We start from the raw sequence: 19,476 nt of genomic DNA, 5'->3' as shown, positions 1-19,476 counted from the left end.
TCTAACTTAAAATTTCCAGCACTTCAAATATTAAAATCCACATTGAGCACCCCCAAATATCACATTCTTGCAATAATATCCAACAATTCTGAAATCTTGCATATTAGCCTTTTTACAAACTCAAGGTTCCAAATTGATCCAAATTAATCTCAAAATCATATAGAACACTTCTAATATCAATTATAGACTATCGAAATTTTTTTAATATTTTCCCCCTAATTTTCTTCATATGGTCGAATACTTCAAGTAGTCTAAGGCTTGATTTTAACTCAATTTCAAGCATTAATTCAACTTCCTTACATCAAATTCATGTTATTCTAATCATCACATCTTCAAATTACATCAAAATCCAAATATTCCCAAAAACCCTAATATGGTCGAACCAACTACATGACCTTCCACATAAATTAATTCATCGCACATTCTTTAGAATTAATCTCCAACATCAAAACTATAATAATCTTCCATAAATCCTTCAAAATCATAAACCGTAATTTTTTCAATCTCAACATATAAGCTTATTCACCGTGCAATATTTATATCAAATGATAGAGAATTTCATGTAGATTAATTCTCTATCTTATAGCTTAATCCAAAAATAAAGTATATAGCTTCATAAATCAAATTAAAGAACTTACCTTGGTAGAAATGAAACTTTCGGACAGCTTGAAGAAAATAGGCTGAAATATTTTCTTATCTTGATTATTCTAGGATAAATTTCTAATACAATTGGCAAAAATACAAATTAAATAGATTTAAAATTCATTTAATGAGAAATTCCACTTATACCATTAATGAATCATGAAAATTATCAAATGCTATTACCATATCCTCCATTAAAATATTCCTTAGTCAAAGATGAACCAATTTAGCATTAACTTTCTATTTTTTCCATGCAAGTTTTAAAAATTACATTTTAGTCACTAAATTTTTCACTATTTAGCCAAATCTGAAAAATTACGCTGATATGAACTAAATTTATCTGATCTAAAATATGAAAATAATATTCACAACCATTTTATAACATCCTTCAAATATTCGTGAAATTCTGACTCAACTTTTCCATACGTATTTTCATATCTAATCCAAAACGATGAAGAAATTATTTCTTACTGAACTTTTTGATTATGGCTAAGAACTTTTACTAACATAATCATCATATTTCTAAGTTCTTTCAAATCCATATACTAGAATATTTACTGGTTCCTCTTCATATAACCAATCTGGCTGGATCTTGATTTCATTTCGTGTAATCACATGTGAAAAACCCAATCGATACATAAAACACATTATGAATTTTATTCATCTCTAGAGACAATGCTAACTGATAAGCTATCGATCTAACTATTTTTATGATTTCATACTACCATTGAATCTCGTACTTAAATTTTCTTTACGCCCAATTTCAGAACCATTTCTAAGATGAAACTTTGAAAAATACTTTATCACTTCCTCGATATTCGATCTTCTTTATTCGCTTATTTGATCTTTTCTGAATACTTGTTATTGTTGCTTTGAAGGTTTTTAATCTAATATGACAATGCATGTCTCAAACTTAACTCTTCAACAAGAACATTATCATTCTTCCTTGAAAATCAAGCATTTAAAGTTTTAAAGAAGAGAAGATCTTTCGGTTAAGTGCATCATCTATCATATTATCTTCACAAGATGATAATCCATAATCACATCACAATCTTTTAAAAACTCATTTCAACTCCTTTGTCTTAGCTTCAAATTCTTCTAAGTTAGCAGATACTTCAAACTTTTATATCTTGCATAAATATAATATTGCTCACCTAAATAGTGGTGTCAAATTTTTTTTAAAAACAAATACTAAAACTGTAAATCATGGATCTGATAATTACATTCGTACACTTTTAATTATACTGAAGCATAGGTTATCACTTTGCCTGATTTTGGTTGTAATAAAACCAATGCTTCTGTTAGTATATTCTTAAACAAATCAATGATTTCTTTGTACTTTTCAGTCCAAGCGAATAACACATCATTTCTAAACAACTTAGTAAGTGGAAAAACAAATATCAAGAATTTTTTTCACGAAAATACCATGGCATTAGCTTTTGGTCATGCTACTTTTTGATATTTTCTTTGTATAACTTGGCATTCTCATATGCTTGTACCCTGAACTCTTCCATCTCATTAAGCTCAAGCAGTCTTTGCTCCCCAACTAATTGAGCATTGAAATTTAGTCTCTTAATGGCCCAATACGCCTTGTGTTCTAACTCAACAGGGAGGTATCAGCCTTCTTATACACAAACTTGAAGGGTGACATGCCTAGAGGAGTCTTAAAAGTTTTTCTATATACCCAGAGTGCCTCATATAACTTTGGTGGCCAATTCTCCCATCTCGAATTCACCACTTTTTCAAAAATATGCTTTATATCGCGGTTGTATATTTTAGCTTGACCATTCATCTATGGATGATATGTCGTGGCAATCTTGTGAAGGAATCCATATCTCCTCAATACCTTGGCAATCAACTTGTTATAAAAGTGGGTTCCCTCGTCGCTAATGATGGCTCAAGGCACTCCAAATCAAGTAAATATGTTCTTGTGTAAAAGTTTAAGCACGATTTTGGAATCATTCTTTGATGTTGCAATCACCTCCACCCACTTGGATACATAATACAATGCAATCAATATGTACAAATCACCACAAGAAAATGGGAATGGCCCTATGAAGTCAATGCCCCAAACATCAAACAACTCAATTTCCAGAATGCCTTGCAATGGCATTTCATGTCGCCTGGATTTGTTCCCAGTGTGTTGGCATCGATCATAGGACTTTGTAAAATGCGTGAGCATCTTTGAATAATTTTGGCCAATAAAAGCCTGATTGCAGAACATTGGCAGTGGTCCTTGCTCCTCCAAAATGGCCTTCACTTGGGGCCGTGTGACAATGGTATAAGATTTCTTGTTGCTCTTCTTCAGGTACACATCGTCTAATTATTTGGTTTGCACAATGCTTGAATAAATATGGCTTATCCCAAAAGTAGAAATTTGCATCGTGCTTGAACTTTTTCTTGCCCTGACTTTTCAATTCAAAAGGCAGTATACCAATAACAAGAAAATTAACAAAGTCAATGTACCACGGGATTGTCGTGGCATATAAGATTTTTCTCATCAAGGAATTCCTCTTGAATATGTACAATGTCATGTCATTCTTCTAGTAAGATCTTATACATGCTAATCGTGGGACTAATCCCCTTCAAATCAGCTATCATCCATCCAAGTGCTTTTTTATGTTGCGACAAAACACTTAACAAACTTTGCTCTTGGTTAGTAGTAAGGCTAAAGGAAATAATCACAGGTAAAGTATTATCACTACCCAAGTAAACATATTTAAGATACCCAAGTAAACATATTTAAGATACCCTGATATAGCAAGTAGTAATAAAGATTGCTTTACCCCAACTGGAAATTTTTCATGCTCCACTATGCTTTCATCATCATTAGGCCATTCATAGTCTGTTAGCTGAATGAAATTACTTTGGAAAAGTTGTTCAATTTCTTCTTCAATCAAGACGTTCATTTCAAAAATGCCTTAGCATTCTTCAGAGTCATCAACATACTTGAGAGTACGAAAAAACATTGACAGTCACACACTGGTCGACAACTCTCATGGTAAGTTCACCTTTTTTAAAATCAATCAGAATATGACCAGTAGCTAGCAAAAGCCTACCCAAGATGATGGCCGCCTTGGCATCAACTTCACAATCAAGGATAAGGAAGTTGACTGGGAACACAAATTTATCCACCTTCACTATGACATATTTGACTCTCCCTTCAAGTCTAATATGGGATCAATCAGCAAGTTCTAAAATCATAGAGGTGGGTCTGGCATTTTCTATACTAAGCTTTAAGAATATAAATTTTGGCATTAAGTTCATATTTGAACCAAGGTAGCATAGTGCCTTTCCAACGAAATTAGCTCCTATAGAACATGAAATAATAAAGCTGCCCGTATTATTTTGCTTTGGCGATAGCTTGCACAATGTGGAATAATATTCTTTTATCGTGGCAACTGTCTCATACTTATCAATTTTCCTCTTTTTGGTGAAAATTTCCTTTAGAAATTTGGCATAAGTCTACATTTGTTCAATGGCTTCCAAGAGAGGTATATTAATGTGGAGTTGATCAAGAATGTCCATAAACTTTTTAAACTGAACTTCATCATTTTGCTTCTTCAATATTTGCGGGAAGGGAGGTGGGGGTCTAACTTCCTCAACTGCGGGAGCAGGAATTGCTTTTGTATTGGCATTGGAAGTTAGTTCTTCTACAAGTTCACTAGTATAACCCTCATCATTGTCCTTCTCGTCAATGATATCATCATGTAATTTAGGTTCAACTTGTTCAGAACGGGGGGTAGAATCATCATGTTGCTTTCCCCAAAACTTGACTTGTTGATTAGTCTTAGTTCCACTACTAAGAGCCAATACATTGCATTATTCTTTTTCGTGAGATTTAGTGACTTTAGAGTCCCTCGATAATTGTCCTTGCTGACATTCTTGCAATGTCGCGAAAATCTGACCAACTTGACCTTCCAAAGCTCTCAGAGATGAGCTATGGCTTTGAAGTAAGGCGCATTGACTATGAAATAAAGCTCCTTGATTTTTAATTGAAGTAGAGTGGTCTTGCAACATTGTCTTCGTGGTAGATATGAAATCTTGAATCATGGCCTCTAAAAAACTAGTGTTTGTTGAAGATGAGGATCTATTGTTAGCATTATGCCATGGCATAGTGTGTTGGTAGCCTTGAGATTCAGTATAATTTTGTTGACGAGTAGGTTGACTAGCATAAGGACCTTATTTATTACCCCATGAAAAGTTAGGGTATTGGCGCCACCATGGATTATAGGTGTTGGAGTAGGGATTGAAATTGCCTATAAAATTGATAAACTCATAATTGGTTGGCATTCACTCTCGTGATGATTGTCATGTCATAACAAACATGCGGAACTAGTTGCCTTCACTTACTTTACCTCAGTAGAGTGTTGTAAGTTTTTCAATATATTAGTCATAGTTGAGAGTTGATTAGACACGGAGTCCTTGTTATCTAACTCGAATGCCCCAATTTTTTTTCTCTCGGTTTCAATCCTAGAAGAAGGAAATTGATAGTCATTGTTGGCAATTCTATCCAAAATAGAAAATGCCTCAGTAGGTGATTTATAAAGAAATGTCCCTTTTATCGAGGCATCGAGCATCATCCTTGTGTGGGCATTGATTCCATTATAAAACATAACTACTTGAGTCCAGTCTTGAAAACCATTATTAGAAAATTTGCGAAGAAAAATCTTGTAACGGTCCCAACATTCATATATAGATTCATCATCGCCTTGGCGAAAGGATGCTATGTCATTCCTTAGCTGAGTTTTCATGTTTGGTGAGTTATAACGCAATAGAAAACTTTTACAAAGAACGACCCATGATTCCATCCAACCAGATGGAATACCAGTCAACCAAGCCCTCGCTCGGCCAAGCAAATCGTATGTAAATAACTTTAATTTTAGCACATCCTCATGCACTCCTTGTTAGAGGAAAGAATCACAAACCTCCAAAAAGTTGTAAATGTGATGCCTGGCTTCTTCAGTTGGCATTCATCCAAATTGCCCTATAGAATTCAGCATATTTAACATCACAAGTTTGAGCTCGAAATGGGTTGCTTGAATTTTGGGTGCCACAATTTCAGGATTTAAATCATCCATCATTTGATTCAAATTATCACGAATAGCACGAGACCTATTAACATGCCCAACATTATGGAATGCCTCGAAATTTTAATCGCCTTCTTCTTGACCAATGCCCTGGTTCCCAATTTGATACATATTTTCTCGAGCACGTCTCCTTTGGCTGAAAATTCTCTCAATCTCAAGTTCAATTGGTTCTAATGGCTCATCAGAATATCTTCTGGTCATACAAAAAATAAGCTTGAAAAAGATTAAAGTGAAATAACAAGTAAACTATACAAAAATAAAAAAAATAAAATGCTATGGTAAACTAATTAACTTCACATTGCCAATCCCTGATAACAGTGCCAAAAGCTAGTTGCGTGTAGTTAGTACTAAAAAATTATACGCAAATGATGTGCAAGTATACACAATCGCAATAAGTAATTAAGTGATGAGTGAGTATCGTATCCACATGGATTGGAGGAAATTATGAGTTTGACCACAACACTACACTAATTTATCTAAGTATAGAAATGATATATACACTGATGATGCTTCAACAATGGAAATGTGAGAGTGAATGAAATAATGGTGAGTGAGTGTGATTGAATGAATAATGTCGTGGAAAAAGAGAATTTTATAATGATGAATATGATGAAAATGCCAATGCAATGTAAAATAGTAAAAATAGAAAATAAATGGAATAACTTGATAATCCTCACACGAGAAACTACTTCGGAAATGAATGGTGGGGAGTCACTTAAGGAGCTGAAACCTTATATTTCTAACTGATTTAGTCTTTTAATGCTTTACTTGTTTGACGAAGTTTTCTAAAAGTGTTCTTTCTATCTCTAGTCATAAGAACCTAACACAATAGAATGCCATGACATCTCCTCTTAGTCTCAACAATTGCAGCCTACACTATTGAAGACACATTATCCCTCTAAGTCGTTGAAATCATAGCTTAGTCTCTCTCAAGTACTAATGGATTAGGCTATAGTGATTAAGTATATCCCATTGCTTATGTTAATTATACTTAAGTTTCTCTCGAATACTTAAGAATTAATGACTAGATTTCTCTCAAACATCTAGTCTTCATCTAGGAAATGGACACTCTCATGTCTCATATAATCTTAGAAGATGAAGCACACATAAATAAAACAAGTAAAAACAAAAGATAACATTTATCAACCATTTAAAAAAAGTTTCAAGCATTCATCGAATGAACCTCACCAAATATAGCTTAGATCATAGTAGGGTTTGAACAAACCATAGAGTATACCAATTCGTTCATTCAACCTTACAACCTAAATAAAGTTTCAAGCTTTAACAATGGAGAAAAGGTTGGAGAATAAAGCACTAGGTGTGCATGACCGACACTTCCCTCAAACCACCATGAACGGCTATAGCGTGACCTACTCTCGGATACTACGCCACTCCCTTGAGCTTCACCAATGGAGGAACACCAATAAAAAATAGAGAAAGAAGAACGATATTGGAGGTAGAGAAAATGGAGAAGATGATAATGGATTTTTTTCAAGCTTTCTCTAAGAATGTCTCTCTCTCTCTTGTGAGGTTTCCTTATAAATAAAATATCTAAGGGTATTCTTGGGTAATTTTGCACTCAAAATACCCATCATACCCCCAAATGCATTCCTTATGCGTGAAGTTTATTTCCATATGTGACAGTAGACCCCATTCAGGTGTTTATTAGCAGCATACACGTGCTTTGATAGCTGTCCTCTTTTGAAAATATCTTTTTGTCATTTTCTTCACCAGAAATGGCAAGGAATTGTAGTTGCTTTAGCAACATGTGATGCCACGACATTCTTCTTGGCTTGCCTTATGCTCCTTGTTTCCTGCACATCACTAACCAACATCACCTTTCCCATCATATAACACCTTAACCAAGTAAAAATAACATAACCACTAAAAATACAACTACATGATTCTAAAATAACCTATATGCACCCTTAGACAAACAATAACTTAAGTGAAAAGGACATTAAAAGTAGCCTTTTTACAGAGTTATCAATTTTTTCTCTCTCTTTTTCATCTTTTTTCTTTCTCTTTTCTTTTATTTCATTTTTCTATTTTTCTTTATTTTATTTTTTTTTGCTTTTCCTAATTTTTTCTTTCTTTTTTATTTTCTTCAAGTATAATACTTCTTGACCTGAATCTATATTTATTGGATCACTCAATTCATCTTCATCAATCTCCGTCAAAATTAACATTCCGAAAAAGACCTTTTTGACAACATATGGTCATTTCTCAATTAGACATCCATTTCCCATGAAAATCTTGATGAATTGGCAAGACCTTTTCAATTACTAGATTACCCTCTCAAAATTCTCTTAAACATCTGTCCATGAATTCACATCAATTTCTTCTTACACATCTATCCATGACAAATAGTTTTTAACTATCTTTCTTCAATAAGGTTCAACTGATCATATCGAGCTTGAGCCCATTCAACTAAGTCTCATCCCTAATTCTGCCTAGACTTGAAGTGATAAAATCTCATCATTGATAAGTAAAACTACTATTATTTCATTTACCACGGAAAAAGGTGTTACTCCCATTGAAGTACATACTGAAGTGCAATAAACATGCAAGGTGTGGGGAAATTTCTTGCGACAAGTCTAGTACCCTCGACGCTGATAGACTATTAATGAGGAAACACTTTAAATTTACATTTCATGGTTGCTCTTAATTATGTCACATTATCTGTGCAAAAGAACGTAGTATGCTTGTGGAAGGAGAACAAACATTTTCTAGAGAAATTAGCGCTACCTCAAATCAAAGTATTGGATGCCCCATAAAAATAAAGCTTTCAAGATTCATCTTTCATAACAATATTTTCTTCAATTAAGATACACATTAAATCTTCATAAACTTTTGGGACTGATAGTCATCCAAGCCACAACTTTAAAGAAAACCTACTATGTCACTTCCTTTCGAAGGAAATCTCGAACTTCTTTTTGTGTATGAGGTGGTGGAAGATCTTGAATTGCATATAAGTTATTAACTAGAAATAATGCACGAATTAAGTCGTGAGGAAAAATTAACAAAAAAAAGGTAAAACTCAATCAACATTTTAGGAATAAAATTAAAGATACCAAAAATAAATGTAGAAATTAAAATATACCTATAAATATAATAACAAACAAAACAAGGATTAAAATAAAAGAGAAGGTAAACATAAGACTTGAAATAAAATATTTTTTATTTAGTGACCAAATTAAAATAAACGTAAAACAGAGAATCAAATTGAAAGTAAAAAAAACGATCACTCAAAGACTAAACTATAAAAACATGTTAAACTTTTGGGGACAATAAGACCAAGATAGCCCAAACACTTTCAACATAAAACACACTTTTTTCATTTGGAACCCTAGCCACATTTTAACACAATTCTCATATTTTCTCACCCTCTCCCTCTCTCTCAGTCATGAGAGACCAAGACTCAAAACCAGACCTTGGTGGCCTTAGACCCTCCGACCTCCACTTGTGGTGGTGGGATCGACATAAAATCTAATCAATAAACCATAAAAGCTTCAATTTAACTATCCAAACACATATATAAAACCAAAATCAAACCCAAAAACCTTTAAATCTAGACAAATGCTTCAAATTCTAGATCTCCGACGACATACACGAAACAGAAAGGTCAATGAACTATCCCTCTCCCTTCTTTTGGTTTTTTCTTTTGTTTTGAATATGTAAAAAAGAAATTGCTTTAAAATCAAACGAAACAACTAATGGAAAATGGAAGTAAAACTTGAGATTTTTTTGTATGAGTTCTCCTTTGATGTGGAGAAAAAAAACCTCCTCTAATTTTTTACACTTTTCGAGGGGTTTATATAACCACCCCTCTGATTTTACAAAAACAGAAGCCAAAAACTAAGCTACTTTCTTTCTGGCATTCATCATTGGCTGTGCATGGTGATTGGTGAGGAGTATGACCGGTAGGGAGAGAGCATTGCTTCCTTACTTACAAGTAAGGATTAAATGCTTGGGATTTAATGAGATCTGGTTCGATGGCTCTGGCTTAACGATGGCTTTGACAGTCGATGTGACTGGGTATTAGAAACGACGATGCGAGTTGACGGCTAATGGCTTTGGTGATGACGCTGGCGGCTAACCCTAATATTACGATTAAAGTTAGCCAAATTATGTTAAGGATGTGGGCTTAGGTTTTAGTTTGGGTCCAATGGACATAGGTTTGTAATTGGGTATGGTTAGTTGACTGTTGGGTCATTTGTAATTTTTGGGTCAGGTAAAGTGGTTTAATTTTGGATTGTTTTTGGTTTTATTACAAATAATTTAAGATAAAAAATGGTGATTACAATAATGAACGCTCGTACTTCTATTATATGTGGTGCTTAAATTTATGACCTTAAGGGATAACAAGTCTCTTAATCACTAAAGTCGCTTAATAATTTTTAAATAATCACTTTAATCTTTGATTGAAAAGAATTATCTAAATGAAAAATAAATAAAATACTAAATGATATTAATATAAATCTGGTAAAAGTGTTACACATTTCACGTTTTAATATATAGGTTAGCATGAACTAAATGATCTCTATGCCAAAAGAATTGTTGTTATCCCTTGATGACCCGGATTCGAGCACTATAGATGTCAGGGGTGTAAGCGTTTAATGTCAAATAGTTGAGAGTTATCTTTAAACAAATAATGCTATGTATCTATCCCTGATTAATAAAAATATATAGGTTAACAATAAATCAATCCTGATAATTTTTAATCATTAATATATTTAGTTTGACCAAAAATATGTAATATATGTTGCTTTTCAGTTTAACCAAAGATAAATTATATATTTTGATTGTTGAGAACATATATTATTTTTCACCTGAATTTTTATTTATCTTTTAAATTCTATGTTTAAAGTTCTTCTAATTATTATTTATATTATAATAAACTACTTTAAAATTCATGTGAAAAATAATATATGTTCTCAACAAAATATTTAGAAATAAAAATAAAAAACAAAAAAATATTTTTTACTAGTTTGATATTTTACTCATTTTAATGGTTATATTTTTTTTTGTTATTACACTATCTGATACTTGTACTTGAATTCATAGTTTAAATTAGTTCTTAATACCTTTTCTTTCTATCCAATTTGATATTTAATTTTAGTTACATTGAACGCTCGTACTCTTGATATTTATGGTGATCGAATTGAGGCCTCAAGGAATAACAACAATTTCTTTATCACTTAGGTCGCTTGGTTTGTGCTTAAATAATATTAATATTTAAATTTATTTTTTCAAATATATTAGTATCTAGATTTGATTTTTTGTTATCCCTTCTAAATTAAATATCAAAATATGTGATAGAAGACACATAAGCTAAATTCATGTATCATAATGTGTTATATAAACTAAGTTTAATTCTCCTTTTAAATAAGAAATGTGTAAATATCAAATTGAACCATTAAACTAAATCCAAAGTAAAAATTAATATATTGATTGTTTTCTTCTCTCTTTTTAAATGCGAAAACATTGGTTTTAGAAGATTATAAATAAATAGAGTATTCGATAACATATTCGTGAATAGTTCATAAATTGTTTGTTTATTAAACTAACTAAATAAGAATGTATAAAAAATATTTTTGTTTATCAAGTGACTAGATTTGAATAAAGGTGTGTTTGGTTTAATTATGTTAAAAAAAAAACAAGTTCATAATTTATTTTGTTTATAAGGTAAAAATACTTAAAAACAAATTTTATTCATTTATTTATAATATACCTTTAATATTTGTATTTGATTATTATATATATAAATTAATAAATATGTCCATCTGTGGTTTGTTTGTTTTTTTGTTTATTATTCAATAATTTTTCCGAAGAGTATTCAAGAAAATATTTTAATTATTCATGAATATATTTAATTATATATTTATGAATATATTTATTTGTAAACATACTAAATGAATATCGACTAAAAGAATATGTTTGTGAACACTAAATAAATTCATTCATAAATATTAAATGAACAACTATGATTATATACAATTTTAAATAAATAAACATAAAAAAATAATTTTGTACTAAAAATAAAAAATAAAAATATATTTTATTTAAACTAAATTCATTTATAATCCTAAACTCACCGGTACAATTTAATTTATTTTTCATAACTGAGTATAGGTATAGGTATACGTATAGGTATTATTACATGTCGTTTTCAAACATTTAAATCACCAAACCACTATATATTAATAGATCGCACCTTTGTTTTATTTAGCCCTTTTGTAAGGTAAACGCATAGAATTGTAAACATCCATTGAAAGAATCTCTTTAAATCTTAAAATTTGAATTTCTGCTCAAACGAGCTTTGCACTATATGCAAACACAGTTACGAATGCAAGATCACTCTTTTTGACAATCAACATCGACTGAATCAAGTTTGCTTTTTGTCAATAACATAATTTATATTGATCTACTTCTAATGTTATAATTCTTGATTCTAACAAATAGATGAGATACAAAAAAACATCCTTAGAATATCAGAAGGATGTAAGAACAACGGATGACTAAAATTCACCATAAACACTTTTATTTTCTACTACAACATAAAAGAATCAAAATTCGAGCAAAATACAAAGAAAAACGAAAACAAATACAAAAGTTAAGAATCATGCTTCAACGATAGATGCTGGGTCATCCACCACTTGCTGCCCACAAACCGCAGAGCCTAACATACCACAAAGCTCATACAACTTACAACCAGAGAATATCTAACAAAACAAATAACAAAGAAAGAAAGAATGTTTCAAAGAAAAAAAATTGTTGGCACTTGATGCCATATTAAAGATGAGTATAGTATGAAAAATCATGACGTCATGATAAATTATCCCCAATATTTACGCAATTGGTCATTTTTATCTTTATTGTTTTTTAATATTTTAGCCTCCAACGTTTTAATTTTTTTTGTTAAATTACCCTATGTTAAAAAGAAATAATTAGTTGACTAGCTATCAACACATGTTGCTGACATTATATGTTCATACAAGCATAATTGTTGATGTAATACATGTCATACCATCACTTTGGGTAACGTGAAAATTGTCACATCATCTCTTTGGGTAATGTGACATATATACCACGTCAAAATACAATGTCAGCAACAAGTGTTAACCGCTAATCAATTAATGGTTTTCCTTCAACAAGGGGTATTTTGACGAAAAATCAAAATGTTAGAAACTAAAATATTATAAAAATAATAATCAAAATGACTATTTATATACCGGAGAGGTAATTTTATTATTATGCCAAAATTCATCTTCCATTATTCTAGATTAACATACAAAGAGACTATAACACTCTAAATCTTTAAAATCTGAATCTAAATCAAATGCGATTTTATTGATTAATTATTACTTTAATTAATATTAAACGATTTTCAAATTTTCAAATTACGATTTATTTTTATAAGTTTATATATATTTATGAGTATTTATATCGAGTATATATCTCGTAATTATTTTGATTAATTGAGAGAATATTCAAAATGATCCATTTAATTTATGAGAGTATTCAATTTATAAATAAAATGGTTCTTGATTGATTATCTTTAAATTAACAAATATTATTATTTTTATTTAAAAATGTGGTGCCTTATATTAGATGCATGTTGGAATGAGTGTCTAAAATACTTTGAAATTTTAGGTATCGAGACCTTAAATTTTTAGGTTTTGGAATCCTAAACCATCTATCAGTTCAGGTACTAGTTCATCGGAGAGTGACAGGCTTACCTCGCACCCGACTACTTGACCCCCCCAGCCCGCCTGTAAAAAAGGTTGTTACTCAACTAGCAACAGCCACCAACGACCGACAACAACCCACGACTAAAGACACCAGGACCGCTTACCTTTTCTCACTAATGGTGGCTCACAGCCTCACCTACGAAAGATTAAATGATAACCCAATCAACACAAGCAGAGAAAATAAAAGAATCAGCAAACCGAGGCAAGCAACATACCTCAGATATCATACAATGACATCTAATAGTGAACAGAGGAGATCGAAGCTCGTGGTAGCCAAAGTGTTCATTGATAGATCAACGACAATCAACGATGATTTGGGAAAAATAAACCTCAGATTTATGATCGGTGGAATAAAAATATTTAATCTTAGTGTTTTATTCTCAGGAAATTTTCAATCGCGGTGGTTGGCGCGGCGGCCGAACTTTGACCAGCATGGACACTACTGACCAGAATTCAGGTCTAGTGAGAAACCGACGAGAGCATTTCTTAGGGAGAAGGCAAATGAAAGAGAAAAAAAAAGAGTAAATGAGATTTAAATACCCCACCAAAACTTTGTCGTTTTGAGGGAAATATTTAGAACTAAAAAGGCTTAATACCAAAACAAATACACCACTAATCATTTTTTTCCGCTTAGGATGACCCGTCCCGAGGTATGATTTATCTTATTGTGGTTCTTGTAATTTTAATTACTAATTACTAACTTCTTTTAATAATATGAATTAAATTTATGACCTCTCGATAACTCGTCCCTAGGTATAACTCGTGTTATTATGGTTCTAGTAAAAATTAAAAAAACCACAACCTTTTTTATTCTATCTATAATTTCTATAATTTATATTTTTCCTTTAATTTTCAAGTATTTCAATTTCAGTTCTTTATTTTTTAGCATTTACATTTCATTCCTTTAAATTCCAACATTTAATTTTCTGCAATTTTTTAATTTGAGTTTCAGATTATGCAATTTTTTTAATTGCCCTTAATTTATATTGACTGATTTTACTTTCTTTTAATTTAGTCCTTAATAGATCACTTAGATTTAGGATTTGACCCTTAAATTTAGTCCCTAAACTTTTTAAATTAGGTGAATATTAAATATGGTCCTCGCATTTATGTATGAGGTTCCAAATTAATCATTCATTTTAATAATTCATCATAATCAATCAGGATTAATATTAGAGCCTCTATTTTAGTTTAGTTTCACTTTAGTCCTTTAATTTAAGTGAGTATTTGATTTAGTCCTTGCTTTTATGCCCGAGGTTAAATTTCAATTATTCAATTCAATAATTAGATAAAATTGATTTGGATTAATAATAAGAGCCTTCATTTTAGATTAAGTTCATAGTTCTTTAATTTATGAGAATTTTTATTTGATCTTTGTCTTTATGCTCAAGGTTCTAAATCAATTATTCAATTCAACAATTTATTAAAATTTTCAAGGATTAATAATTAGAGCCTACATTTTAGGTTTAAACCTTTAGGTCCCTTTTAAATTGATAATTTGACACTTTAGTTAGAAGAAAGCCTTAGTTTAACCCACTTAGCATAATTAGGCTCAATAATGGATTGTTTGTGTAACCCCCTAGACCCGGCCTATGCGTTTCGACTAAGTCTAGTGGATCACATTATGATTATTAAAGACATTTTTCGAAACCGTTATTCCATCAATATAAAATCACATTATAAATAACATGAAATTATAAACAAATTATACTATCAAAATCCAACTCGTAAATATAGTACCAATAAATAATAATTTAATTTAAAACATGTCTTCAAATTCAATATCACAATAAACCGAGCAGTATTAGCAAAAGAGTTATCATTATAAAATCCGATATTTTAAAATAAGGTCCATGTCACCAAAATAAAGTCAACTTGCCAGATAAAAACATTACAATTTGATTTACTTCAAGAGATATGTTGATCCTCCAAGTGCTCGAACCAAGGTATCTAACCAACAGTATCTGAAAGGGGAAAACATTTTCAAAAGGTGAGCTAGGCTCAGTGTGTCCCAACATTTCCATAAAATCACAATAGGTAAAAATCATAGTCCAGTAATCTCACAAATTCGTAAAAGAGTTTAACTTTTTGAAAATCATAGTTTAAACCCTTTTCTGGTACACCATCAGTAGTTCCCAAAAGTATTTTCCATATAGCTTACTTTATGCACATAGCAAAAAGAAAGCCGACTTAAGGATAGGCTATGAAGCTTGTATCCTTAAGCCCAAGTCAATAAGTCCATATAGCTTACCCTAAGCACACAGCAAAGGAAAGCCGACCTAATGAAACATCTTGGGGCCCTCAAGAGTCACATTAGGCCCAGTTAGCTTGATCAGAGCTATTCCATCGTATTTCAATTCCAAAATTCAATTGCACCGTGACATAAATTCCATCAATCCAAAAACATGGTAATCATATACCATTTCAAAACAAAAATTAGATAGCAGCCATATTCCATAAATTGTCACATTAAATTGGTGCATCCATAAAACAATAGCCAATGAATTCGGTGTACCACATATTAAAACCAATAAAACAGTTCAATAATAAGCAGGGAACACACCTCGACAATAGGTTCAAATAGCAAATTTACTGATTGCTGGTTTCACCACGCTCTGCTACAATTTTCGAACGGGTGAATACTGGCACACGTGGTTTAACTGATCTAGAAGAGCTGGGTCGAGCTGTCGAACGATCCGGAGAGTCTCTTATACCTTCAAACAATAATAATCTATCAGTCCCAAATCCTATTTAATTGTTCAAAGCTAGTCTTCTTAAGTATATAAGCATTTTTCGAGTTTGACTATCAATTTGGGGGTATTTTGAGTCTGAATTTGGCCAAACGGATTGCGGAAACGGAATCAGGACGTCGAAAAATATAAAGTATGACTTTTCGGAAATTCAGATTCTTGGTCAAAGTCAAAGTCAACCACTTTGACCGTCGATTTGGAGACCTTTGGGTTTGAATTTGGCAAAACGGACTGCGGAAATGGATTTGGCATGTCGAAAACTATCAGGATAGGTATACTCGAAAAAGATTTACGGTCGTTTAAGGGTCGGTCAAAGCCATTTTAAGTTTTAGTCAAAGAAAGTCAACGGTCAACGGTCACGGTCAACGGTCGGGTCGGGTCAACAGTCGGGTCGGGTCAACAGTCAGGTCGGGTCAACCCGGTTCAGACCGGTCAAACCGGTTCAGACCGGTTCGAACCGGTCAAACCGGTTCAAAACTGGTCAAACCGGTTTTCCAGCAGCTCACTCTCCCTGTGGCGGCGCGTGCGGCGCGTGAACAGTGCCACGGTGTCGGAAAATTCCCGGAAAAATTTCTAAAAATTATTTTGAGCGATTTCGAGATACTTACAACGATCGGTTCAAATTTTTGAACGACGGAGAGCTCGTATTTCAACTCGGCCGAATCTTTGACTGCTCCACCTCCTCACGCGCCGCCGTCGACGGCGAACAAGGTTGACACCGGCGGACTCGCAACGACACAAGGAACACGATGGTGCAGGAGGTGTCGTAAACGGAACAACGATCGGCGGTGAATTTAAGTTTTTCCTGACGATAGAGCTAAAAAAAACGACGATGCTTTGACTGAAAATTCCCGACGTTTGGCAGCGTTTCACTTCAATTAATTTGAAGGGTTTGTTCCTCGCTTGATGATGAACACAACAGTGGTTTCAATTTTACGATTGGACGTCGAACGGCGTCGGAATCGACTTTGAAGTAGAGTGCGGGAGGAGGAATTTCACAATTGTTTTCTGTTTTGAAAACAGAAAACCATTCATACGTTTATATTAAATTTTCTGCCGACACTAAAAGGAGTAATGCAGGGCTTGGTCCCTGAATTTCCTTTAACTTCTAAAATGGCCTACAATTTTGAAAACTTCCGATTTAATCCTCAAATTTTGCCAAATTACTTAATTAAATTTTTTTTCTCTAAATTTTATTCCGGGTTGTTACAATTCTCCCCCTCTACAAGAAATTTCGTCCTCGAAATTTACCTTATGAGAATAGTTGAGGAAACTGAGCCTCCATTGACTCTAATGTCTCCCAAGTAGCTTCTGAGGGGCCTCGATTACTCCACTGAACTTTGACCATTGGAATTCGCCTATTCCGAAGAACTCTTTCATCTCTTTCTAAAATCTGAATGGGCTCCTCCTCATATGACAAATCCGGTCTCAGCTCTACTTCTTCAACCTGAATAATGTGACCTGGATCTGGACGGTATCGCCTTAACATAGACACATGAAAAACATCATGAATACGACTGAGGTGGGAAGGCAACTCAAGCTGATAAGCAACAGGTCCAACTTTCTTCAGAATACGATACGGCCCAATAAATCGTGGACTCAATTTACCCTTACGCCCGAATCTCAATACTTTCTTCCACGGTGAAACTTTTAAGAAGACCTGATCACCAACCTCAAATTGTATATCTTTCCTTCTCTGATCTGCATAAGACTTCTGCCTATCAAATGCCTCTTTCAAACGGTCACGTATAAATCTGACTGTGTCCTCCGTCTCTCGCACTAACTCAGGTCCCAACGTTTTCCTATCACGCAACTCAGTCCAACAGATCGGAGTGCGACATTTACGCCCATAGAGTGCTTCATAGGGTGCCATACGAATGCTGGTCTGATAACTGTTATTGTAAGCAAATTCAGCCAAAGGCAAAATTTCTCCCAGCTACCATGAAAATCGATTACGCAACCCCGCAACATATCCTCAAGTATCTGAATCACTCTCTCAGATTGACCATCAGTTTGTGGGTGAAAGGATGTGCTATAATCCAATCTTGTTCCCAAAGCCGTATGTAGCGCCTTCCAAAATCTCGAAGTAAATCTCGGATCTTGATCAGAAATAATAGACAATGGAACACCATGCAATCTAACAATCTCTGAAATATACAATCTTGCCAGCTTGTCCAAAGTATAATTTACTCGCACAGGAATGAAGTGAGCTGACTTTGTAAGTCTGTCAACAATCACCCAAACTGAATCTTTTTTCGAAGGAGTCATAGGCAAGCTAGTAACAAAATCCATAGTAATACGCTCCCATTTCCATTCAGGAATCTTAATAGGCTGTAACAAACCTGATGGATGTTGATGTTCTGCCTTAACTTGTTGACAAGTCAAACACCTCGCTACAAAATTTGAGATGTCCTTCTTCATGCCGATCCAATGATACCTCTCTCTCAAATTCCGATACATCTTATCTCCACCGGGGTGCATAGCATATGGACTACTATGAGCCTCAGTAAGGATAGTCTGTCTCAACTCAGCATCATCAGGCACACAATACCGACCTTTGAAGCATAGAACTTCATCCCGGTCAAGGGCGTAATCTGAGCTTGTCCCCTACTCTACTTGCTCAAAGATGGGAAGCAAGGAGCTATCAAAGGGCTGCTTAGCCTTGATCTCATCAACCAAGGTCGGCTTAACTTGCAATTCTGCTAACAAAGTGCCATCATCATATAAATTCATCCTGGCCATTAAAGATCTCAACTCCGATACCGACTTTCGACTCAAAGCATCCGCTACAATGTTAGCTTTACCAGGGTGATAATCAATCACACAATCATAATCCTTCAGAAGCTCTAGCCAGCGCCGTTGTCTCAAATTAAGCTCCTTCTGGGTCAGGAGATACTTTAAGCTCTTATGATCCGTGAAAATATAACACTTCTCTCCATAAAGATAGTGTCTCCAAATCTTCAAGGCAAAAATCACTGCTGCTAACTCCAAATCGTGAGTAGGATAATTACACTCATGAGGTCGCAGCTGACGGGATGCATAAGCCACCACTTTACCTTCCTGCATTAAAACACAGCCAAGTCCTGAGTGTGAAGCATCACTATACACTGTAAAATCCTTCCCGGACTCTGGTTGAATCAACACCGGTGCTTGAGTCAAAACCGCCTTTAATTTCTCAAAGCTCTCCTGTTGTGCCTCGCCCAAGTCAAACGGCACATTCTTCCTTAACAACTTTGTCAA

This window comes from Hibiscus syriacus, unplaced genomic scaffold (assembly GCF_006381635.1).
Source record: "Hibiscus syriacus cultivar Baekdansim isolate YM2019G1 unplaced genomic scaffold, ASM638163v2 tig00113725_pilon, whole genome shotgun sequence".
Classification (NCBI taxonomy): Eukaryota; Viridiplantae; Streptophyta; class Magnoliopsida; order Malvales; family Malvaceae; genus Hibiscus; species Hibiscus syriacus.
The sequence above is the reverse complement of the archived record's forward strand: the minus strand, read 5'-3'. Positions refer to the sequence as shown.